At 38.8% G+C, this 27,251-nt stretch overlaps 1 protein-coding gene across 3 annotated transcripts in view; it reads right to left on the bottom strand.

The window, feature by feature from the left end:
- The window catches only part of LOC150077951 (DDB1- and CUL4-associated factor 8-like), a 227,606-nt gene that overhangs the window by 94,879 nt on the left and 105,476 nt on the right, over positions 1–27,251 (bottom strand). The window lies entirely within an intron of this gene.

Below are 27,251 nucleotides of genomic sequence, written 5' to 3'. Positions count from 1 at the left end.
TGCTGGATTTATTATCAAATACCTTGAAAACAGACTTCTTGTAAAATATTACGATACCTCCACCCAGTGTGCAATCCGAGATGTGAATATGATCCCATAATCAGCTGGGGCATCTACTGCTAGGAATTCTTGATCATTATTGAGCCAGGTTTCAGTGATGTTGAGCAGGTCAAAATATCCCTGGAGTAAAATTTGCTATATAGTGTCAAGCTTATTCCTTAGACTATGCACATTCTGATAAAAGATGGTGCAGGCAGGTACTCTAGCTACTTTGATGCAGACACGTGGTCTCTGACATGGCACTACTCAATTCTGCAAGGAATGTCTAGGGTGGACGAGAGTAGGGATTGGCATATTGGTGTTCTGTGTCTGTGCTTCTGGTTGCAGTAATCAGATCTGTGATTGCCATGAATCAGGGTACCATTGGTGGAAGTCCTTTCCACTACTTCTATATTGCTGCCTGCCCGAGATATGGCATAACAAGAACTCTGGCAGACCAGACTTCAGGATTGAAGAATGCTTCAAAGTCTGTAGTAACTACATTGATCTTAAAGGAGGCGTAGGTGGGATATTGCGTGGATAGCTTGGTGACTACCATTCATTTTGAAATATTTAAACTCTAGAATGTTATAAAAATGTGTAGAAGTCTACACATTCTATAACATTATATATATATCAATAATATACCTGTAACAACTGAAAACAAACTGTGTAATCTATTTAGGTCTTGCATGCATTTGAGCATACATATCTGTATGAATATGACTATTCAATACAGTGTAACTGACATTTTTTTGGTAAGATAAAATATAGGAAATATGACAAGTCAAAGTCTACATACATAATACACCTTATCCTCATATGTTGTTGTTTTTTGGTTTTTAGGAGCATTAGCAACTAAGGCCATATTGCTCCGGGATATGCGGTGGTCAGTCCCTGACCTTTCCGCATCCTCCGTATTTGGTGGTGACGGGCTCGAACCCCGGTCTAATCAAGAAGCGTGTGCTACGCACTGCTGCTCCTTCCCACCTGGCTACGGAGGTGCTTATTCTCATATATTTCTTTATCACATTTGAAGAATCATGAAAAATGCAAGGACTTGTATCTGAGTGGCAGTAAACTTAGAGTAGCAATCATAGTAATCTTAATGGTATCCCACTTGGGTAATAGTTGATAATGAAAATGCCTTGGGAGTAACTATACAATCTATTACTGAGCTCTGTAAACAGTGTAGACAGATTGCTAGGACAGCTAATGAGATCCTATTAATGATCCCTACACTTTGCCAGCAGAAACAAACATGTGATTACCCCTTTATACAATGCCCAATCACTTTATTCAGACTGAGGTTTGGGCTATATTAATGATCTATGCACAAAATATGTGAAGTGGTCACACGGTGTGTAGTATGTGTAGGAAAACTGTGACTCAACTACTGAACAAATTAATTGACAAGGGGGAATGGATAGCACTGTAGACTTCAAAGGAGTATGATTAATGGTGTGCCTTTGTAGGTGCTACAGAAGAGGATAGATGCAACTGTCAAGTGCTCAAACACTAATACCATTCAAGTCTTTAACAAATCCTCCTGCTCCTGAACTTACTCCTGTTCTTTGCCACTTTTTTCACTTTCTTATTCCAAAGGTGTTTTTCCTTCTGCTTGGAAATTTGCTCATATCCCCATCCAGTTCCTAAAAAGGATGACAAATCCCTCCCATCCAATTATCGCCCCATTGCAATTACTTCTACTCTTTCTAAAGTAATGGAGAAATCAATTAACCGCCAACTCTTAAACTACCTAGAAACCTTCCGTCTGATCAATGATCGCCAGTATGGATTCTGTCAGTGTCGATCAACTGGTAATATTCTGGCTTATGTAACCCATTTATGGTCAAATTCAATGGAAAAGTTCGGGGAAACACAAGCAGTTGCTCTTGACATCTCAAAGGCTTTCGATCGTGTTCGGCATAAAGGTCTTTCTCCTAAACAAACTTCCATCTTATGGTTTGCCAACTGTTTTTTGTAACTGGTTATCCAGTTTTCTCTCTAATTGCTCACTGAGGGTGATGGTAGATGGCTCTCTCTCTTCTAACTTTTCCACTAATGCTGGTGTCCCCCAAGGTTCAGTTCTTTCCCCCACTCCTTTCCTCTTGTATATTAATAACCTTCACTATCCATAGTTTTGCCAATGATAGCACATTGCATTCCACTTTCCATTTTGAGAAACCTTGCCCTGTTCAATCAGCTTCAACTTCTCAAATATCCGCTACCAATTTCTTAAATGCCGATCTCCAGGTAATTCCTCCAGTGGGGCAAAGGCGACTTAGTTGATTTCAATCCTTCTAAAACTCAGTCTTGTCTTACATCTCGCAAAAAGAATTATTTTGCTCCTATGCTTATCTTTGGTGACACTTTGATTTCTAGGCAAAATAATATACCTCTTTTGGGTATTACCCTGACTTCTAATCTCTCTTGACACAAGCACATTACAAATATTGCTTCCTATGCATCTAAAAAACTTGGTTTTCTCTTTTGCTCTTGGCGTTACTTTTCTTCCAAACAGCTGTTCACTCTGTACAAATCACAAATCCGCCCTACCATGGAATATTGTTCCCACATCTGGGGCGGTGCCCCAAAACATCTCTCAGGCTTCTAGATTCCATTCAGAAGAGGGCAGTTAGGTTAATTAATGACTCCTCTCTAACAGAGTCTCTCCACTTGCTGTCTCATAGACGTACTGTTTCTGCTGCATGCCTTTTCTACAGATACTTCCATGGGCACTGTTCTTCTGAATTGACTTCTATAATTCCCGCTCTCTCTTTCAAAACAGTCCAAACACGTGCCACCACCAGCCAACATCCATTTCCTGTCCAACTTCAAACTCACAGAACCAACTTTTCATCTTCCTCGTTTATTCATTCAACTGCCGTTTTCTGGAACAACCTTCCTTCGTACGTATTTCCTGAAAATTACAGTCTACAGAAGTTCATGTCTAATGTCAACAAATATCTTCTTTCATCTTCTCAACTTCCAATCCATGCATGGTACTAAGTACTATAGGTTCTAATACCTCTTGTGTTTGGGGTCTTCATAAAAAAAGGAAAATGACCAGTAAACATCTGTGAATGGAGAATGGATGCAACTGAAGGCAAAAATTAAGGTGATGGAGTGAAGTCCTCAATATCTGGAGGTATTAATTGTCCTATCATTTTGTAATCATCACAAAATGATAGGACAATTAATACTTACATTTAATATTACCACATTAAATGCAGAGATTAATTATTCTATCGTTTTGTGATGATTACACTCAGTGCATCAGTACCTGCAAAGAATGCACTATAGAACTAGAAGATCTTTATGGAAGGTACTGATTTAACACCAACTGGAAAATAAAGTTGTGTCGGTGAAAGGAATGCAAGAATAAGAAAATGTGAGAGAGAGAGAGAGAAGGCAAGTACCCCAAACACAAAAGATATTAGAACCTATACTACTCAGTACCATGCATGGGTTTAAGATTCAGAACATGAATGAAGATATAAGTTAGACTTGAATTTCTGTAGACTGTAATTTTCCAGAAATAGATTCGAAGGGAGGATGTTCCAGGAAATGGAAATTGAAGGAATAAATGAGGAAGAAGAAAAGTTGGTTCTGAGAGTTTTAAGTTGGACAATAATAGGATGCTGATTGGTTGCGGCACATGTTCAGACTGGTTTGTAAGAGAGAGGAGCAAGACAGAATGTGGAGAGATTTTGTAAGCGATAGGTCATTAATTAACCTAACTACCCTCTTTTGAATGGAATCTAGAAGCCTGAAAGTTTATGAGCATACTGCCCCAGATATGAGAACAATATTCCATGGTAGGCTGGATTTCATATTTGTAGAGCGAGCTGTTAAGAAGGGGGGGGGGAATGTAGAGCAAAAGAGAAAACCCAGATTTTTTGATGCAGAGAAAGCAATATTTGTGGTGTGCTTATGCCAAGAAAGATTAGTTAAAAGTCACAGGGTAATCCCTAATAGAGATATGTGATCTTGTATAGAAATCTGATGTCACTGAAGATAAGCATACAAGCAGTAAACTCCTTTTTGCAAGATATAACAAGGAACCGAGTTTAAGGAGGATTGAAATTAACTAAGTTATCTTTAGAATTACCCTGGAGATCAGCATTTAATGAATTGGTAGTGGTTATTCGAGAAGTTGAAGCTATTTGTGCAGAGCAAGGTTTCTCAAAAAGGAGGATGGAATACAATGTGCTATCATCAGGAAAAACTATGGACAAGACTTCCAGTCAGTGCAAGAGTGTCATTAACACAAGGAAAACAGCGGGAGAAAGAACTGGACCTTGGGGAAACCAGCATTAGTGGAGACATTAGAAGACAGAAAAATGAAAACCCAGTTACAAAAAGCTGGTAGGCAAACCATCTTATGGTTTGCCAACTGCTGAACCTTTATGAGGAATGTGAACAAAAGCTTTGAAATGTCAAGAGCAACCGATTGAGTTTCACCAAACTTTTCCATTGAATTTGCCCACAGATATATTTCTAATATAATCCTGTATATTACCAATGGATTGACATTGATGGAATCCATATTGACAATCATCGATCAGATAGAAAATTTCAAGACAGTTTCAGAGTGGACAATTAATGGATATCTCCATTCCTTTACAAACAGTAGAAGCATGTGCAATAGGACAATAACTGGATTGGGGGATTTTGTCACCCTTTTTAGGAATTGGATGGATATGAGCAAATTTCCAAGCAGAAGGAAAAACACTAATGGAATAAGAAAGTGCAAAAAAGGTGACACAAAACAAGAATAAGCTCAGGAGTACAGGTTTCAAGAACAAGTAAAGAAATACCATCAGGACCTGATGCTTTCTCAAAATTCTGGCATCCTTTTGATGGAAGACCACAAGAAGTACTGAGTGGAGTGTGCCGGGAATTGTAGGCAGTGGTTTACCAAGATTGTCAATACCAGAATTATAAGAAAAGTAGGGTGCAAGCAAGTCAGCTTTATCTTTAGCTGAGGTAGCAATAGAAGCATCAGGTTTTAACAGAGGCGAGAATACAGAGGGGCATAAGTTGCAGCCAATAGCTTTGGCAAGACATCAGAATGCTCAATACCATTTGCATTAGAATTGAGTTTTCTATTCTCTCTGTTGAAAATCTAGTATAGACTGATTAATAACTGATTTACAATTGTTGAGAACTTTGGTGTAGGCAGAAAATGACCCTGGAGATTTGGATGCAAGCCAATTGCAATATGAAATATTCTTATCTTGAGCAGCCTTAGAACACTTATTAGAAAACCAAGGTTTATATAAAGGATGAGATTTTAAGTTAGAGTGTAAGTGTAAGTATTTTCAGTGTCTAACGGCACCAGGGGTTTCCCCCATCTCCGCGTTGCTTTTATTGTGGGTGTACCAGTTCACTGGGAAGGCCAGAGATTTAAGAGTGTATGGATTATGGAAGTGTGGTGTTTTGTACCGTTGTTCCTCTGGCCATTTAGCCGCTGGACCTCTTCTGAGGCCCAACGTTGCCCCACTTACGCCCCGTGGAGGCAGACCAGGTACCCGATAGTCTTTAGTTCACTCTGGCAGGTCCTGCCACCTAATTTCCTGAGATTTCAGTGGCTAGGACCTAAAAAAAAAAAAAAAAAAAAAATTTTTTTTTTTACACATATATGTATAGATATATGTGTGATATCTCTCGATTGCGTAGGGTGATGTTGCTTGAATAAGGATAGACCGAAATATGGGCGTAAGTTAATTTGGATTCATTGAATTTATGTGTGTGGGGGAATTCGCTTGTGTAAAGATAGAGGGGGGGGGAGAATGAAGACTGGGAGGTTAAAGGAGGAAGGATAAGGCCAATAGAGTAGGAGGCCTCAATTTGGTATCAGCAGGGCATGCCCATGCCCTGCCAGAATGAAGAATGATGGTGGCATGGAGGGGAGGAAACAGTATGACCGTCTCAACCCCCCTGCCGGGGTGGGATAGAAAGGGCCGGACAAGGGAGCCGGCACAGGTCGCCAATATGGCATGTTTGCAGCCTGGCTGCAGAGTGGTGGCTAGGCCAGCAGGTTCAGGACAGCATCACAACACTGGCCCCACCAGGAGGTACATACAGGGACAAGGTCTCTACTGACTTGTTCACAGATCGGTTGAATGCCGGCGTTGGTCATGGGATCAAGGTCTCATCCAGTTTGGTCGTGGTCATGGTCCTGCATCAGGCCTGGGGAGGTTGGGTCATTGCCCTTAGCCGGGTAAACAGCTCATGTGCAAAGCATGAGAGGGCCTTGTAGTACTCCTCCTCATGTAATATAAGGTGCTCCCGTTCCTTTGGATTAAAGCGTATCTTTGTGATGAAATGACATCTGATGTCCTCAAAGAGGGTACAATCATGCATTAGGTGTGACCATGTTTGGTTTTCTCCGCAGTGGCATAATGGGGAATCCCTGATGCCGAAAGTTGACAGCTTGGCATTAAAAGAGCCATGCCCTGTTAGAAGAAAGGTGGTGTAGAGCCCCGGTGAGAACCAGTTTGGCTGTTCGGGATACACTTGGGTGATGTCCGGGATGAACTTCCGGGTTATCTCACCTTTAGTTGAGTCAGCCCATCGGGACTGCCAGGTTTGTTGAAGATATTTGGTTAGTCATTTCTTTTCTGCATTGCTGTTGTTGGTCGGGTCTGTGGTGAAGCCAATGCAAGTTACACTGTTCCCTCTTGATAGTTGATACAGCATGCCACAGCGGACAATCTCCAGGTCCAAGGGTAGGAGCCCCACAAGGGCCTGCAGTGCATGTGAGCTGACCGTGCAGCATGCTCTGGAGACAGTGAGTAAGATGCTGCGCTGTATCGTTTCTAGCTTTCTTTTATTGACCAGATCCCTGCTGCATAGCTGATGGCTGGAATGAAGAAAGCCTTGTAAAAGAGGATCAGGGTTCTTTTCCTTAAGCCCCAATCCTTTCGCGAGACTCTTGCTATGAGGGCTGAGTAGTTTTTGATCTTTTTTTGTAGATATACGAGGTGTGGGGTGAATGAAAGATTTTTGTCAAGGATGATTCCTAGGTATTTTAATTCCGTGGTCAGTTTTATGGTTTTTCCTTCTATTTTTATCTGAGGTGGCCTCCTGATATCAAGGGAGCCTTTTAAAAGTATTGAGGATGTCTTATAAGGTGATATTCTTAAGTGATGATTTTTTGACCATTCTTGGAGGGTATCTATGGCCCTGTTTGCAATAGCCTCAAGTTGTGCACGATTGTCCGCCTCCAGCATCAGGACCAGGTCATCTGCGAAGGCTTGAGCATCTGCTCCATTTAGATCCTGGTTGAGGAAGCCGTCCAACACCAAGTTCCAGAAGAGAGGCCCCAGGACTGATCCCTATGGGCATCCCCGGAACACCGGCCGGGCGAGTTGGCTATAGGGTGTAGATACTGAGATCCTTCTGTCCGAAAGATAGGTTTTGATGCATTGGTATAAGTTGCTGGGAATGTTTGCCTCCCTGACATGATCTGAGTAAACATTGACATTAGAAGGTTTAAAACAGTAGCCCAACTCAGGAAAAGAATAAAAATCTCACAAGTCATCCCATTTTGCATTGCTGTAATGTCAAAAAACAAGAGGCTAAGAATAGCCATGAGAGAAAAATTACATTGGAGAAGAAAACATCACTAAGTTGTAATCAGAGGTACCCAGAGGATCACTCGGCTTGAATGAGTACTTGGAAAGGATTTTGTGAGAAGAAAAAGGTCAAGAGTGTTGGCTGTGTGGTAAGGATTGTCAGGTATTAGGTAAATGAACAATCTGTGCAAGCATTAGTTGAGGCATATGATGCAAGAAAGCAAGCTTATAGAGAATCGGCCAAAAAAAAAAAAAAAAAACAACTTCCCATTTCACCCATCCAGTCGCTCCAAATGTTTGTCTAGTTCAACCTTAAATTTATTAAAGCTATCAACTTCCACAACAACAGATGGAAATCTGTTCCTGCAATCAACTACCTGCTGGCTAAAGGCAAACTTCTGCATATCTCTTCTAGAACTGTCTTTCGTCAATTTGAATCTATGCCCCCTCAGATTCTTAATCTGAGCAAGAGGAAGAATCCCATCAGCATTGAGCCTGCTCAAACCATTCAAGGCCTTGTACATCTCAATCAGATCACCTCACAGGTGCCTAGTCTCCAGATGCTGCAACTTGCAGAATTTAAGCCTCTCTAGGTAAGAGAATCCCTTTGTTCCTCTCACCATCTTGTTGCCCTTCTGTGTACTTATTCTAGCAACTATACATACTTTCTAAAATGAGGCCTCCAGACCTGTAACACAGTACTCAAGGTGTGACCTGACCATTGTCTTATAGAAAGGTATAATCACCTCCTTGTCTCTGCTAGCAAAATTCCTATATATCACTGACAAAGCTCTATGACTTACTCTGGCAACCTGTCTGCACTGCTCAGAGAACTTCATATCCAACTGCACAATTACCCAGGTATTTTTCATTCTCCCCCTCCCTGAGGGTAGTACCACACAGTTGGTACATTTCTGTTGGGTTACTACTACCCATATGCAGTACTTTGCATTTGTCAATATCAATATTAAATTCAGTTGCCACATCTCAGCACATCTGCCTAACTTTTCTAGATCCTGTTGCAGTAGCATACTGTCTTTACTATCATTAACAACTCTGCCAACCAGTGTATCATCTGCAGACTTGGACTTCAAGACGCCTGGTCAGCGTGAAGAGGAAAAGACCAAACCCTCCAGCATATGACAGCACAACAAAACAAATGGCCCTCAGTCCCCAGCAGCTTTCACTCTCCCTCTTACGGCAGCGAGAGAATCAGAGTGGAAGCAGAGGGTGCTAAGAATCTCTGGGTGTGACCAGGCTGCCATGCACGGAAACTGAACTTGGCCTGTTATAACGTAATATCACTCATCGGTGAAGACAGGATATTAGAGCTGGAAAAGGAATTAGAAAATGTGAATTGGAATATCATCGGTTTGGCTGAAACAAGAAGAAGAAATGAATCACTTATAAGTTTATCAAGTGGCAATCTGCTGTACACCAATGGAAACAGTGAAAGGAGTGAAGGTGGAGTTGGGTTTCTGGTCCATAAAGATTTTAAAAACAACATTTTGGAATTCAAAAGTACATCCCCAAGGGTGTCAAGACTAATACTCAAGATTTCTAAGAGGTAGAAGCTAAAGATTATAATGATTTATGCACCAACATCGAGCCATGATGATGAAGAGGTTGAAGAAATGTACAGTGAAATTGAGTCTCTTCTAGATGAGCAGAAAACCCACTACACTATTATTATGGGGGACTTCAATGCTAAGGTTGGAAAAAGGCAAAACAGCGCAGAAACAGGAACTATAGAAAATTTTGGAATTGGTGAAAGAAATAAAAGAGGTGAAAGACTTGTGAAATTTGCAGAATCTCAAGGACTGTCAGTAATGAACACTTTTTTTCAAGAAAAGGGTGAACAGAAAGTGGACATGGAAGAGTCCAAATGGATTAACAACTAATAAAATCGACTTCATCCTCACTAAAAGAAGATATATTGTGAATGATGTTACTGTCCTGAATAAGGTAAATGTTGGAAGTGATCACAGAATGGTAAGATGTAGGAAAGGAAAAAACTGACTCGAGTAAATAATACAAAGGTCTTTGAGATAACAGAGGAAGAGAAAAAGCAGTATGTACTGGAACTTAAGAACAAGTTTGAGCTTCTGCAGACTGCTCAGGACCAAGATATCGGTGAGGAATATTACAACTTTCTGAAAGTGATAAAGCCCAAGAAACCTATAGGGAAAAAGAAATCCAAAGAAGAAAAAATTAGTCAAGAAACACTTGTCATGATGAACCGAAGACGACAAATGAAGAGCAAGAAAAACAGTGACAGGGAGAAAATTGAGTATACTGAGTTATGCAAAGCCATTAGAAAGAGACTCAGAGAGGACATAAGAAGATTTAACACAAGAAAGGTAGAACAAGCATTAAGGGAAAACAAAGGATTTAAATCAGCAGCCATGAGCAGTAATACAGAAAGACAAATGATACTGAAACTGAAGAATAGCGATGGTGTACTTATAAACAGCAGAGAAGGCATAATTCAAATAGCAGAAGACTACTATAGAGAATTATACAAGGAGCGAGGGAATGATGCCAGCAGTGGGGAAGATGGATTGCAAAGTGGCAACACATATGACATACCCGATATTCTTCCTGATGAGGTAGAACATGCATTGAAGAAAATGAAGAATCAGAAAGCCCTGGGGGAAGATGAAGTTACTGTAGAGTTTTTAAAATTGGGAGGAAGAGACATAACACAAAAACTAGCAAGGCTCTTCACAAAGTGCATTAGAAAAGGTGTGACGCCTAAGCAGTGGAATAATGCAATCATAGTTTTGCTGCATAAGAAAGGAGATAAATCAGAAATTGGAAATTATAGACCAATTAGCTTGTTATCCCACATCTACAAGTTGTTCAAAAGGACCATTACTAACAGATTAGAAAGAATACTTGATGAGAATCAACCGAAAGAGCAAGCTGGCTTTAGGACAGGATTCTCAACTATGGATCACCTTCATGTAATATCACAGCTAATGGAGAAAGCAAATGAATATAAAACACCATTACGCCTGGCATTTGTGGATTATGAAAAGGCATTTGACTCCATACAGCATAAGGCAATGTTTCGGGCACTGGAAAGACAAGGCATAGATACCCCATATATTATGATTTTGAAGAAAATATATGAGAGTGCTAACTCCTTTATTAGACTAGACAAAGACAGTAGGAAACTTAAAATCGAGAAAGGAGTTCGACAAGCAGACAATATCTTCGAAGCTGTTTACTGCTGCTCTTGAGGAAGCTTTCAGAAGATTAGACTGGTCGCAGAAAGGAGTCAATGTGAACGGAGAGTACCTAAACCATTTACAATTTGCAGATGACATTGTGGTCATAAGCCACGATCCTAAAGAATTAGAGGAAAATCTTAATCAGTTATGCACAGTTAGTAAGGATTTTGGACTAAAGATGAATATGGCTAAAACAAAAGTAATGATGAACAAGTATGCCACAGAAAGGGAAATAATGATTGAAGGAGCAGTAATTGAAAAGGTGGAGTCATATACTTATCTGGGACAAGTTATTAGCTGTAATAATGATAAATGGCTGGAAGTCAAGAGAAGAATAAATTTTGGATGGATAGTATTCAGGAAATATAGTCACATACTGAAGAGCAATATCCCAGTTTGTCCGAAACCTAAAATAATGAACCAATGTATACTCCCCACCATGACTTATGGAAGTGAAAGTTGGGCATTCACCAAAAGAATGGAAGAGAAGCTGAGAACTACACAGTGAAGAATGGAACGAATTATATTGGGAATCAGACTGTTAGATAAGAAGCGAAACACATGGATTAGGCAGCAAACTCAAGTAAAGGACATTCTTATCAAAACTAAAGAACTAAAATGGTCTTGGGCAGGACACATAGCTCGAAGACATGATGACAGATGGACTAAGAAAATAACAGAATGGTACCCAAGAGGAGCTAGAAGAAAACTTTGAAGACAAAGGCAGAGATGGATAGACGAAATTCATGAGTTTTTGGGTAGTAAATGGATGGCCAGTGCTCAAAACAGAAGGTACTGGAAAGTTGCTGGAGAGGCCTTCATCCTGCAGTGGATTGAAAATGGCTGATGATGATGACCTTCATCGATATCATTAATAACCACAGTCAGTCCTCGTATAACACGTGTTTACACTACACGAATTCGATCATACACGATTTATAAATAGGGGAACGATATCTTATATAACACAAACCGAATTCGCTTATGCACAATTCGCCTTTGTGTTTACAAGAAATGGCAGTCGAACGTGGAATCACACCAACTGAATGCAACACGATAGGAATGAAGAGAAGATTCTGAAAATGTATTTATGTTTTTTTATATCAGTGAAGGGGAAAACACATTTCACCATAATAATGTAAAAACTAACACAATTCCAGCTATCGGTATAATCACAAATGCAATTAGATCGAGTTTACTACCCATTTATAACAGATTCCACTAGCAGAAACGCAACTGGAAATTGTTTTTATTGTTGTATGGTAGTAACCCCTAGAAATGTGTTTTAGTAAAATGTGAGGTGTTAATAGTGTATCTCTGCCTTTACGGTGTTGTTTATTCATTTGCTACAAGCGCGCAGCTTTGTTTATATGTATCAAGCTTGCCTCCTCGTTTTGTAATTGTGCTTTATTCCCTAAAAATGAGTAAAATACTTAAAGGTGTGAAAGTGTCCTGGTGAAGACACTGCAGATTCAGAGAGAAAAAGAAAGGGAATATCAATAAACAGAGGTGGACTGAGTCACAAATTCTTACCCGGGAAAATATACAGTGGCCTCATACTACGGTTTATGGCCAAAATCACACCGGCCCACCGGGATTTCCCCGGTAAGGCTTATAGCCAGTCCGCCTCTGTCGATAGAGAAAAAAATATTAAATTGCGAAACGCTTTGGGCAAAATGAAAGACCATGTGATATTGCACGTGCTACAGACCTAAATGAGGCAACGCCAAGAATTACAAAGAATGCAGAGAAAATAAAAACAACTTTCATAGTAGGAACAACTCAAAGTGTAATTAAAATCCATTAGATTAAGACACAAAGAATTGGAAGAGATGGAACGGCTGTCATCTGTTTGGATAGAAAATCAAACGAAAAACAAGTTTGCTTACGACAGAAGCAAAAGCATTAGCAATATTTTATTACATAACAGTCGTAATAAAATACATAAGTATTTTATTCGTAAAAAATACTTACGTATTTTTTATTATTTTATTTTTTATTATATTATAATAAAATATAATATAATAATAATAATAAATATTATAAAATTATAATATTTTTTATTACGTATTTTAATCATTATAAAATACGTAAGTATTTTATTTATTGTGTTTGGTAATGTTTTGGTTACCAATGTGTGTTCAATCTTGGGTGGTCGGCACCTAACCCTATTTTTCCCATAGGGCCTGTTGTTTATATTGCACGATTTTGCATTGCATGAGGGTTTCTAGGAACACAACTATCGTGCTATACGAGGACTGACTGTACACAAAACAACAATGGGCCCAGCACAGAATCCTGGGGGGCTCCAGTAACACCATTAGTCCACGTATAACAGTGTCCATTTATTACCACTCTCTGCTGTCTCCCACTCAACGATCCCTTTATCCATTGCAGCAACTTGCTCTTAATGCTATACCACTCCAATTTGTACAGCAGTCTTCCACGTGCAACTGTATCAAAAACTTTCCTGAAATTCAGGTATATCATATCAAAATTATTTTTTGCATCCAGTTCCTTTGTGACCACATCGTAGTATCCAATCAAATTGGTCAGACAAGACTTCCCCTTAACAAACCCATGCTGTGTCTGAACTATTACTGCAGTCTTGTCTAGGTGATCCTGCATCTAAGCAGTGACTCAATTATTTTCCCCGGAACAGAAATTAAACTAACAGGTCTATAATTATTTGTGTCACCCTTTGAATCCCTTTGTGAATTGGGGATACATCTGCACATCTCCAGTTCATGGGGACCTTCCCTGAATCTAAGGATGCTCTCATAATTATGGCTAAGGATTTCCTTACTTCCCTTGCTGCCTCCTTCAATATAACTGATAGATTGATTCCATCTGCCCAGGTGCCTTTTTTATGTTTAACTTCAACAATTCCTCCACTTTGCTCTCTGTTATTACAAAATCATTTCGCTTCCTGTTAGAGCTTATTAAATGTCTGCCTTCCCCTTCCTTATAGAATTCTTCATGTGTGAATGTAGATGCAAAATAATCATTCAGTTTATCAGCTATCTGAGCAGGATCATCAATAGTTGAACCACCAACATCAAGTGGAGCAATTCGATTCATCCCCTTCCTTCTAGAATTGAAATAAGTAAAGAAGTCTGCTGTTTTTCTTTGTATCCTTTGCCAAGGATTTCTCGTAATCAGTTTTCGCTTGCCTAACCTCCTTTGTGACTTTATTACAGACTGGCTTATATCTGCCATAGGCTTCTGTGTCACCTGATAATTTATATGCATCCTACTCATTCTACTTCTCTGCCATGAGAAAAGTCATTATTAATTGCATAAGCCTGATCATCTCAATCACACTGGTCTGCTTGACTATAAAACAGAAGCCAGCTGGAGTTGTGAACATTAAAATCAACCAAAGTAAATTACTTCACTTTTAGGAAAGTTGGACTAGAAAAAGTAAAGTTTCAAAGAAAGGAAGTCAAAGAGTTCCACGTGATTACAATTCTGGTTGATTCTTGGAGAATGACACAGGTAACAGATGATTTGACAGCACAGGGTAGAGAGATTTCAAGCCAGAGAAGATTTCACATTACTAAGTCTCTGGCAATTCCCATTCTGGACATATACACAAGTACCACATTTGAAGTAAAAGGAATTGCACAGCTAATAATCAAGACAACCGAGATGAGCAGAATCCCAATTATTTGTGGAATCAACCAATAATTCAGATTCTTTCTCTCTCTCTCTCTCAGATAAAGTAAGCGGAGCTTAGCAGACTAAGTGGTAGTGGACTTCACTGAGATTGGAACTGAGACCACGTATATTTGTAAAACAAATGAGGAAGTGTTTTTTTAAGGTTTAGATCTTTTCACAGATAAGTTTGTTATTAGTTTGTTTGGCTACCCCAGTGGCTCACCTCTCTCTCTCTCTCTCTCTCTCTCTCTCTCTCTCTCTCTCTGGGTAACTCAGGAATTGGTTTTGGCTTGTGTAGCATAAGCCTCAGGCTTGCTTGCACCATATGGCTACTAATAATAATAATAATATTCATGATGTATTCAGCAGCAAGAAAAGATGGGTAGGACACGTATGAAGTAATGAAATTTTTTGGTTTGGTAAAAATTCAACAATGAATCCTCATTCAGTTTGCAGAATCCTTTGCCCATATGGTGCAAACCTGCCCACTGATGTGGGGTTGAAACCCATAAACATGGATTTCATTAATTGAAGCTTCCAATAATCAAAGTGGTAGTACTGCTCCAGTTGATAAGAATCATCTACCATCTATTATTGCTTGGTAACTCAGAGGGGTGACATTCCTTTGGGCAGTAGGGAAGCTGCACCTCGACCCTTGCTTATGCTGGTTCACACTTGACTGGTCAACTCCAGTATAATAGGTGCCATATTTCAGGGCTTGCACAAGGGAGTTATACTCAGACTTATTAACAGTCTCACCACCTTTGAATGTGCATGCAGAGGATTTAGTTGTCACAGATGACTGGACTTTGTTGAAATTCGGTCCACTTGACTCAATTGTTACCTGATTATCAGTGTCATCGGCATTTTTTAGACTCCCAGATAGCAAGTGCTAGCTTGTCATATCTGAGATGTCTGTCACAGCCTCAAGGACCATTTGATCCAATGAGTTCTAGTTTATGCTTTTCAGTACCCACTGTAGAGTGCACATATGAAAGTCACAAGAGGCATTGAAACTATCCAATGTTTACTGACAATACAGGTTGCTGGAGGGAGTGTAGCAGTGTAAAGCATGTTTCTGTGACATAACCTTGGTCCTCTGATCCCAGTGAAGGGAACTGTGTATGACATAGCATACATAAACATTACTGAAAATCAGAAAATCAGGTACAGCTGGCAATGTTACATGTTTACCCTGAATCCCTTTCAAAATGAAAATGCAAACATCTGCCTACACTAGCCCAATCCCTGAGTCTTTATGGAATGAACTGGAAAGGCACATTTGAAAGACAATAATTGGAAACCAAGTATATTAGGGTAAACTGATAAAGATGTTTCAGACTTTAAAAGGACTGAGTGAATTGAGCTATACGTTAACAAACTTTCAATCTTCCAAACACAAATTTTTGACAGTGAACATTCAATTTACAAAGTCATAATTTAGATCTTAAACTTTTTCCACTACTTCATAAAGCATCAGCTTCAGAAAAGTAAAATGAGTAAGGATGAAATATTTTCAGTTTTTTATATACTGAATTTAACACATTGAACATTTTTTTTTTTTTTTTTATGAAAACTCCAAATATGAGAGGTATTAGAACCTATAGTACCTAGTACTGTGCATGGGTTTGAGGTTGAGAAGACGAAAGAAGATATTTGTTGACATTAGACTTGAATTGCTGTAGACTGTAATTTTCAGGAAATACATATGAAGGAAGGTTGTTCCAGAAAATGGTAGTTGAATGAATAAACGAGGAAGATGAAAAGTTAGTTCTGTGAGTTTGGAGTTGGAGAGTAAATAGAAGTTGGCTGGTGGTGGCACATTCAAACTGTTTTGAAAGAGAGAGTGGAAATTAGAGAAGCCAATTCAGAAGAACAGTGCCAGTGAAAGTATCTGTAGAAAAGACATGCAGCAGAAACAGAATGTCTATGAGACAGAGTGGAGAGACTGTTAGAAAAAGTCATTAATTAACCTAACTGCCCTCTTCTGAATGGAATCTAGAAGCCTTAGAGAGGTTTTGGGGTGACCGCCCCAGATGTGGGAACAATATTCCATGGTAGGGCAGATTTGTGATTTGTACAGAGTGAACAGCTATTTGGAAAAAAAAGTAATGCCGAGAGCAAAAGAGAAAACCAAGTTTTTTTAGATGCAGAGGAAGCAATATTTGTAATGTGCTTGTGCCAAGAGAGATTAGAAGTCGGGGTAATCCGCAAAAGAGATATATCATCTTGCCTAGAAATCAGAGTGTCACCAAAGATAAGCATAGGAGCAAAAGAATCCTTTTTGCGAGATATAAGACAGGACTGAGTTTTAGAATAACTGAAATAAAAGTAAGTTGTCTTTGCCTCTTAACATATACTGTACATGCAGTTAAATATAGCAAACTATAAACAGTATATGTTTGGTGAAACACACTATCATGTACATATGATGAAATCGCAAATTACGAACAGTATATGCTGTTAGATAAGCAATTTCTAATTAGAATGGTTTAATTGATTCAATATCCAAAGGAAACTGTTTGCTTTCCAATAATTTCATTGAAGATGTACAAGGTGCCAAGAATTTCCGTTTGATTAGTTGCACTGCAATTTGATTTGTAGAGGGAGATGAGGAGGGGTTAACTAACTGCATGCAATAGTAAGAAAAATGTTACTTCTGTGTTTATATATTTTTTATATATATATAAATATTGCTTTGCTAATTAAGTTATACAGTAATAACTGTTCTATATACATAAGTTCAAGACCAGTCTGTTGAACTGCAGTGCTGTAGTGATTTTTTTTTTTTAGCCAACACATTGTGTATTTGTATACTTCATTATCTAATAAATATGGCTCCTTAAATGCAATCCACTTCTACTGTATATTGTAATAATGATAAATTGATCCTCACTGCAGAACCCAGAATTAACTCTTTATTAATGTGTTAATATCGTTAATAATGCATCTCCCATGCCCCAAGGGCATGGGATAGCCAGGTAGACACATGGGGACATAAATTTAGAAGGGGCATTGCAGAACAGATGTCTGAATTTTTCTCTAGTCAAAGAGTGACTGATTGTAGGCATAAACTCCCACTTCTTACAGGGAAGATGATAGTGGTTATACTTTTTTTTGACTGATATTACATAATTTTCATTCCTTCCTCCCTTCCTTGCATCATTTCAGTAATAATCATACTAATTAGTAAGCTATCCATTTGAAAATTATGATACTGTTTGTTGTGCTGCAACTATACTTTCAGAACAATGAAACAAAGCTGCTCATCCTTGTTTATCAGGATCATCCAAATTTATCAGGATAGTCCTGTTTTGGATAAGTGACAAATTTAATGTAGAATTTATAATAAATACAGGACCTCCTCTACTTACGTAAAAGTCACAGATATGTACAAAGCACAAAGTTTCTCAAAATTAATAAAAATATTGAACAGTAAAGTATATTGAAAATATATATACACAGTTTTGAACCAGGCATGTGAAATACCAAAATCAGCTGCGGTGTATATGGTAATATTGCATCAGCTACCCACACACCCACCTGTTGCTGCTGCTTGTCTATTCCTGATCCCTAGTTTTCTGTTGTTCTTGTTCAGAGTGGGATTAGTGCTTTTCCTGTTACAAAAGATATTTCCCTAAAATGGCCCCAAAGTGAAAAAGAAGTGAGAGCAGTAGTGGTAAACGGCACTCTATTAGAATGGAAATGAAACTAGACATTATAAAACAAGTGGAAAAGGGTGAGAAGCAGGCTGATGTAGCAATTGCGTTGGGCTTGAGTCACTCTACTGTGAACACAATTTTTCAGGACAAAAAGTGAATTCCTGAAATGTAAAGCATTCTGTGCCAATGCAGTTGACAATAATAAGTTAAAAAGAAGTCCAGTGATTGATATTATATTATATAACTTTGATATTATATACTTGGATCTTAGAAAGGCTTTTGATACTGTGGCACATGGAAGACTGCTACACAAATTGGAGCAGTGTGACATTGGAGGCAAATTGCTGCTATGGATAAAGGGGTGGTTGAGTGGGAGAAGACAGAGAGTGGTAATCAATGGACACTGCTCATCATGGACTAATGTTATTAGTGGAGTCCCTCAGGGCTCAGTGTTGGGTCCATTATTGTTTTCTGTATTTATAAATGATATTGATGATGGTATATCAAGCTTAATGTCCAAGTTTGCAGATGATACAAAGGTTGGCAGGGTTGTCAAGGACACTACTGACACTACACTGTTGCAACAGGATCTGGAAAGGTTGAGCAGATGGGCTGAGAGGTGGCAAATGAAGTTTAACATTGACAAATGTAAAGTACTACACATGGGAAACAGCAACCCCAGGGCAACGTATCAACTCTGTGGTACTACACTGACAGTGGTAGAGAATGAAAGGGACTTGGGGGTGATTGTGCAGGCAGATATGAAGTTCTCTGAGCAGTGCAGACGGGCTGCAAGAGTAGCTCATGGAGTATTGTCAATGATATACAGGAATTTTTCCAGCAGGGATAAGGAGGTGATTATTCCATTGTATAAGGCAATGGTCAGGCCACACCTAGAGTACTGTATACAGGTCTGGAGGCCTCATTTCAAGAAGGATGTAGAGCTGCTGGAACGAGTACAGAGAAGGGCAACAAGATTAGTGAATGGAACAAAGGGGTGCTCTTACGAGGAAAGGCTTAAGTTTTGCAAATTACAGTGTCTGGAGACTAGGCACCAGCGAGGTGATCTGATAGAGGTGTATAAAGCCTTGAATGGTTTAAGCATGCTCAATGCTGATGGGATTCTTCCTCTAGCTCAGAAAAATCACCTGAGAGGGCATAAATTCAAATTGAGGAAAGACAGATGTAGGATAGACGTGCGGAAATTTGCCTTTAGCCAGCGGGTGGTCGGTTGGTGGAACAGACTGCCATCCCTTTTGGTGGAGGTTGATAGCCTAAATAAGTTTAAGGCTCAGCTGGACAGGTATTTTGAACGAACAGAGGGGTGAAGTGGAAGTGGGGTTTTTTTTTTTTTTTTTTTTTTTTGGCTGATGCTGCATAAGCTTGCTTTCTTGCATCAAATGCCTCTACTAATGCTAATGCTAATGCTTGACAAAATGGAGAAACTTTTAAGGGTGCAGCTGGAAGACAAGCAACAAAAACAAATGCCTGTAGCCTGCAGCTCATTCAAGAACAAGCAAAACCTTTATTTGAAGATATAAAGTGTAAACATGGTTAAAGTGCAGCTGAAGAGACCTTTAATGCAAGTCATGGGTGGTTCTAATGCTTCAAGGAATGAACAAATCTGATACACATTAGAGTGAGTGGTGGGGCAGCTAGTGCCAATGAGAAAGCTGCCAAACAATATCCAGAGTTCTTGTGGGACATTATTTTTAATTACAAACCAGAACAGATCTTTAAAGTAGACAAAATTTACTTTGGGAAAAAATGCCTGATTGAATGTATATTATGAAGGAGGAAAAGAAAATGCCAGGGTACAAGGCAGTAAAGGACCAGCTAACTCTACTGCTGGGGGAAATGCTGCCGGGGACTGCAAACCAAAACCACAGTTAGCATACCATGCAGAAAATCCAAGGATTTTCGCATGCCAAGGCATTATTAAGTCTTCATTTCCAGTTATTTGGATGTATAAGGGCTGGGTTACTCTTGAAATCTTCAAGGACTGGTTCACAAACATTTTTGGAGGCCTCATTTTAGGAAGGATGTAGATTTGCTTGAGTGTGTACAGAGAAGGGCACCAAAGATTGGTAAGGGGAATGAAGGGATCCTCTTACCAAGAGAGGCTTAAGTTCTGCAAATTGCAGTAGCTGGAGACTAGACACTTGTGCGGTGATCTGATTGAGGTGTATAAGGCCTTGAATGGATGGAGCACGCTGAATTCTGATGGGATCCTTCCACTTGTTCAGATTACGAACCGAAGGGGTCATAAATTCAAATTAATGTCGAAGTTTGCAGATGATACAAAGGTTGGCAGGGTTGTTAATGACAGTAATGGCAGTGTGCTACTGCAACAGGATCTAGATAATTTGGGCAGATGGGCTAAGAAGTGGCAACTGAAGTTTAACCTTGACAAATGCAAAGTACTGCATATGGGTAGAAGTAACCCCAGAGAAACGTACCAACTGTGTGGTACAACACTTAAGGTGGTAGAAAATGAAAAATACCTTGGAGTAATTGTGCAGGCAGATATGAAGTTTTCTGAGCAATGCAGACAGGCTGCCAGGGCAGGTCATGGGGTTTTGTCAATGATATATAGGAATTTTGCTAGCAGGGAAAAGGAGGTGATTGTCCCTCTCTATAAGGCAATGGTCAGGCCACGCCTTGAGTACTGCGTACAGGTCTGGAGGCCTCATTTTAGGAAGGATGTAGATTTACTTGAGCGTGTACAGAGAAGGGCAACAAGATTGGTGAGGGGAATGAAGGGATCCTCTTATCAAGTGAGGCTTAAGTTCTGCAAATTGCAGTGGCTGGAGACTAGGCACCTGCACGGTGATCTGATTGAGGTATATAAGGCCTTGAATGGGTTGAGCACGCTGAATTCTGATGGGATCCTTCCACTTGTTCAGATTATGAACCTAAGGGGGCATAAATTCAAATTAAGAAAAGACAGATGTAGAATAGATGTGCGGAAATTTGCCTTTAGCCAGCGGGTGGTTAATTGCTGGAACAAACTTCCATCTGTCGTTGTGGAAGTTGATAGGTTGAATAAATTTAAGGAGGAACTGGACAGGCATTTGGAGGGAATGGTGTGATTTTTTTTTTTTTTTTTTTTGGCTGATGCTGCATAAGCTCATACATTTGCTTTCTTGCATCACATGCCACTACTACTACTACTACTAGAATAGATGTGCGGAAATTTGCCTTTAGCCAGTGGGTGGTTAATTGCTGGAACAAACTTCCATTTGTCGTTGTGGTTAAATAGGTTAAATAAATTTAAGGAGGAACTGGACAGGCATTTGGAGGGAATGGTATGATTTTTTTTTTTTGGCTGATGCTGCATAAGCTCATACACTTGCTTTCTTGCATCACATGCCACTACTACTACTATTTCATACTACAAGTATGAAAAGTACTGTGCTGAAAACAACCTTCCATTCAAGATCCTGCTAGTCCTGGACAATGCTCCTGGCCAAGGTGATGAATGAAAATCATCCATTACCTGAATGATTTTCATTCTAATGTGTAACTGCCTCCCAATACCACCTCCCTCTTACAGCCAATGGATCAGGGGGTTATTGCTACATTCATGGCTTATCACACACAAAGAACTTTTAAGAAAGCCTTAGCAGCAACAGAGGAGGGTGGAATAACCTTAAAGCAGTTTTGGAAGGAATATAAAATCTGCGATGCAATCGAGAATATAAATGCTGTATGGCATGAGATAGCATCATCAAATATGAATGGGATCTTGAAGAAACTCATCCCACAATTTGCTCATGATTCCATACATTTGAAGAGGTAGAGTCAGTCTTGAAAAACATGGTGGGAACTCAGAAAACAATTGGATCTCAAGGTGGAAGAAGAGTGTGTTTACCAATTGTTGGAAAGCAACTGTCAGGAGCTGACCAAAAAGATCCCTTTGAATTTTAAAAACAGACACAGCAGGAGGCCACTGAAGAGAAAGGAGTTATTGAAAAATAATTTCACCTGCAAGTAGCTAGCGAAGTCTATATATTTTTTTTTTTTAATAGATAAAGCACTATCATCTTTCAAGGTTCAAGATCCTAACACTGAGAGGTTCACCAAAGTGGCAGCAGATGCAAACAGTGCCATTGCATGATACAAACTAATCTATGAAGAGAATAAGAAGAAAACTGTGCAGATTAAAATCCATCAGTTTTTAAAGAAAGTGGACATGAACATATGGCATCCATATCCACAGGTGAAACATTGGCAAGTCAATCTGCTCCCAGATCACCAGAATCAGTCATCAAAAGTCCAAAATTTTCCATCTCCACAACATTGACAATGTGAACAAATTAAACTCTTGTTTATTTTTGTTCTTATATATTGTATTTTGTTTATATGCTATACAGTACTGTTTACAGATATTAAAATATACACCTAATTCTGTTTTTGCACGAACTTTTTTTACACGAATTTGGTTTAACACGAATTCAAAATAAATATTTCATTCTCTTTTTACGCGAGTCATTTTGATTTAACACGATTTCTATGAATTTTTTTTTGCCTAAATTCTAAGAAATTTTTTTTTTATTTGTGGCATATTAGTATCATTTCTATATTACACGCATCAATAGATTGGATAACAGCTAGTGTTTGCGTTTTGAAACGCGTGCTTTTGCTTACCAATGTTTACGTCTAGGTATCTATGAATCATCAACGTTTTTATTAATTTTGTGCACATCTACGGTATTCGTGCATTGTATCTTCAGCAGACATGTAGTAGTAAGCTCTATTTCAAAGTGAAAGAATCTTTAGTGAAATTTGTGCACATATAAATTTATTAATTTTGCCGATAGTCAATAAATTGTAAGTTTACAAAATTTTCATACCTTTTTTTATTAATTATAACTGAGATATTTTTCGGTAGCCCTTATATAATGTTGAATAATTCGCCTATTACCAAAATGAAAAGGAAAGCGATTTCTTTGGAACTTAAAATTCAAATTTTAGATCGTCTTGCAACTGGACAAGGGGCTACGTCTGTAGGAAGGCATTTTGGTGTACATGAAGCTACCGTAAGAACTATTAAGAAAAATGAAGCTGCAATTAGGAAGTCGGTATGTTCTGGAACAAAAGTAAGTGTTAATTCATCATCATATACAAGAGATATTGTCAAGGAAAAAATGGAAAAGGCCCTGGTAATGTGGATAGAAGATCAGTCACAAAAAAGAGTACCAGTAGATGGAAATGCCATCAAGCAAACAGGACTAAGAATTTACAGACAGATTAAAGAAAAGGAGCCAAGCACTTCATCTCAGTTAAACAGAAAGTATGAATTTTCTGTGAGTACAGGTTGGATGACAGGGTTTCTTAAAAGGAATGCTCTTCATAATATAAAAATTAAAGGTGAAACTGCATCTGCAGATGAATCGGCTGCTAAAGTATTCCCGCAGGAACTTGCAAAAATTATTGAAGATGGAGGATACACTCCTGATCAAGTGTGGAATGCAGATGAAACTGGTTTCTTCTGGAAACGAATGCCGAACAGAACGTATGTAGCCAAATCGCAGAAAACTGCTGGTGGTTTTAAGGTAGCTAAGGATCGTGTGACCTTATTATTTTCCTCCAACGCTTCAGGAGATCGTATGTTGAAACCACTGCTGGTAAATCGAGCCCTAAACCCACGTTCAATGAAAGGTGTAGATATCAATAAATTGCCTGTTCACTGGATGGCAAACAAGAAGGCCTGGGTGACCACTACTATTTTTACAGAATGGTTCAACAAATGTTTTGTCCCAGAAGTCAGACGTTATTTGAATTTGAAAGGTCTCGAATTTAAAGTTCTTCTGATTCTTGACAATGCACCCGGCCATCCTGTCTTGGAACACCCAAATGTACAAATTTTATTTCTGCTACCTAATACTACATCTTTGATACAACCGCTAGACCAAGGTATAATTGCGACAATTAAAACATACTACGTAAAACGAACATTCCAACACGTTTTGGACAAACTGAATGATGAAACACTAACAGTCATTGATGTGTGGAAGAAATTCTCAATTATGGATTGTATCAATCAAGTTGGATTAGCGTTAACTGAATTAAAACCAGCAACTTTAAATGCATGTTGGAAAGCGGTTTGGCCACAATGTGTAAAAAGCAAAGATCCCATCATCCCTAATACGACCGAATTTCCCAACATCATTACAATGGCACACAAAATTGGTGGAGAAGGATTCGATGATCTATCGTTTGAAGATATTGATGAATTGTTAACCGACAAAGCCCTAAGCGAAGATGAAATATTAGAGGTTGTCCTTGGGACTCCTTATCCCACAGAACGTAGTGATAATGAAGAAAATGATCCTGTTCTAAATGCAGATTTAATAAAAGAAGGTCTGGAACTGGCTAGAAAATTAGGTAATCATTTTGTCAAACATGACCCTAATGAGGAACGCGCTGGGAAGTTTCAACGCGAACTGAAGTTGTTGACAGCCTCTTACAGAGAATTATATAACGGACTAACCAAAACACGAACACAACGATTAATAACTGAATTCGTTCGTAAAACCGGTGAAACATCAGCACCAGAGGAGATTCGTGCTGATTTTGCTGAAGAGATCACAGAAAGAATTTCATTAATAGAGGAAGAAGACGATGTCCACAACATTTCTAGTGATGGCAGTGATATTCCAGTTGTACGCAAACGTATGCGCCGTTTATTATCAGAAAGTGGAAAATGAATAAAATCTTGTTATATGTAAAACAGATTTTTTTTGTTCATGAAGAATTTTTTTCATTTCATATGCATACAAATTTATTTTCGTACATTTTAATTACATATTATTACATGTGTACTTTGTTGAAATAAAATAATAAGCTTAAAACGAATATTTTATGTGTTTTTTTTTAATTATTTTTACCGATTTTTTTAGATCCGGAACCAATCTTCTTTTCTTCCATAAATACAATGTCTTTTTTTACATGAATTTTTTTTACACGTATTTTTCAGGAACGTATCTATCGTGTAAAAACAGAATTAGGTGTACTTGTTTTTCTGCCTCATTTAACTCAGTTACATATCTAAAATGCTGTAAACAACTACTGTACATACGGCCTGGTGAAGTCTGTTGGGGGTTATAATCTCAGTGAGTTGTACTGTACTGTACATGTATTTAGTATCTATAAGATCGAAGGTGGACTTGCACACAAAACAGACTTGCGTACATGAAACAAAAAATTAAGTACATAAGTCAAGGAGTGCCTGTACAGACAATCTTCAACATTAAAGAATGCAGTGCATTATATAAGTAGCAATTTTAATTTATTGTAATTTTTGGTCCTTGAGGTGTTGCAGACATTCTCTCAGATATGCCAAGCTGTGCTTGCTACCTGGGAGTTTAAAATGCTGATGGAACTGATATTCGTGATAGTCAGATTAAGCTGACCTAATTCGGCAAAGTCCGTCAGTCTCTGACAGCCAAATACTCTGCTTGAACATTCACGATAGTGGGGACTGCACACTGTGGGTGACCACTCGGATGTGAACCAATGTAAGTAAGGGTCGAGACACCACATGGAGGAATTCCGCCCCTCTCTATTACCAGGAAATACTAGGTGGTAAATGACTCGTCAACCAGAGCAATGTCATCACTCTGCTTACTGGAGGCTCGAAGTGGTGGAACCCACGTGTAGTCTCCAAAGCAAAGCCCCAGTAAATCCTCCCAACATGCAGTATGATTGATGTCTTTTGAAGTTATGATGGTCATCATGGAAAGATCCAATCTTCCTTACATTTCGAGGGTACAGCTCTAAAATGGTGTTTGCAGGCTGGACGTTAGTTAGTACAAACCTATTGGTGACTCAAGGAGACTTCCAGATCAGCTAGTGTATAATCTCACTGCCTCTAATCTGCCAGATAGTGACTGGAGGGAGCCTGAGTAGTGTGTATGCATGGAAACATTGTCAAGGCTATGTTGTGTCAAGGAGCTGGGTATATTATCACCATGTGTATACATATTCAAAATTTCATTACTTCATATAGCATGTCCCCCAACCTTTTTTTACTACTGAATACACCATGCAAAAAGATCTAAACCCCCCAAACACTTCCTCGTTCATTTCACAAATACATGTGGTCCCAGTTCTAATCTCAATGATGTCCATTTCCGCTTACAGTCTGCCAAACCCCCATGTACTTTTTCTGACAGATCCCAGTTATCAGTTGATTCAACTACTGCTCATCTCAGTTGTCTGAATTATTTGCTGTATGATTCCTTTGGCATCAAAGGTACTTGTGCATATGTCCATTCTGATATTCTCTGTCAGTGACTTAGTAATTTGGAATCTCTTTTCAATCTTCACTGGGTTAAAATCTCTACCACATTCTGTCAAATTCATCTGTTGCCTCTATTGTTTTCCCAACTCCACTCATCACTTGGAACCTTTTGACTTCCTCTCTTTGAAACTTGACTTTCTCCAGTCCAACTTTCCTAACTGTGAGGTAATTTTCCTTGGTGATTTTAATGTTCACAACTTCAGCTGTTTTCTAGTCACACACCCAGCTGGTCAAGATGTTGAGGCTTTTGCAATTACTAATGACTTCACGCAGATTGTTCATTTACCCACTAGAATACCAGACAATCCTAACCACACAGCTAACACACTTGGTTTTATTCTCACAAACAACTCTTCTAAGTACACAGTAGAAGTGAGTGGTCCTCTAGGCACCACACAGATCACAACTTGGTTTGTTGTTGTTTGGTTTTTAGGAGCATTAGCAACTAAGACCATAATCCTCCGGGGATATGCGGATATATCGATATCCGCATATACCGGGGATATATCGACCGACTGACGTGATCACAGGAATGAAAATTCATTCCTGTGATCACGACAGTCGGTCGAAAAGCATTGTCAGCTTCAGGAAGGAAAATCGTTTTGAATATTTTCGTTAGATTCTTTTAATTGCATTAATTTGAATTTTAATTGTTTTGAATTGATTTTGAATTGTGTTAAATTGATTATTTAATTATTTATATTTTACTTTAATTATTTATATTTTACTTTAATGTACCGGTAGGTTGTCGATTTTTTCG

Source organism: Mastigoproctus giganteus, chromosome 11 (genome assembly GCF_048544385.1).
Source record: "Mastigoproctus giganteus isolate SK-2022 chromosome 11, ASM4854438v1, whole genome shotgun sequence".
Lineage (NCBI taxonomy): Eukaryota > Metazoa > Arthropoda > Arachnida > Uropygi > Thelyphonidae > Mastigoproctus > Mastigoproctus giganteus.
Note: the sequence above shows the minus strand (reverse complement) of the source record. Positions and strands in the feature narration are given on the sequence as shown.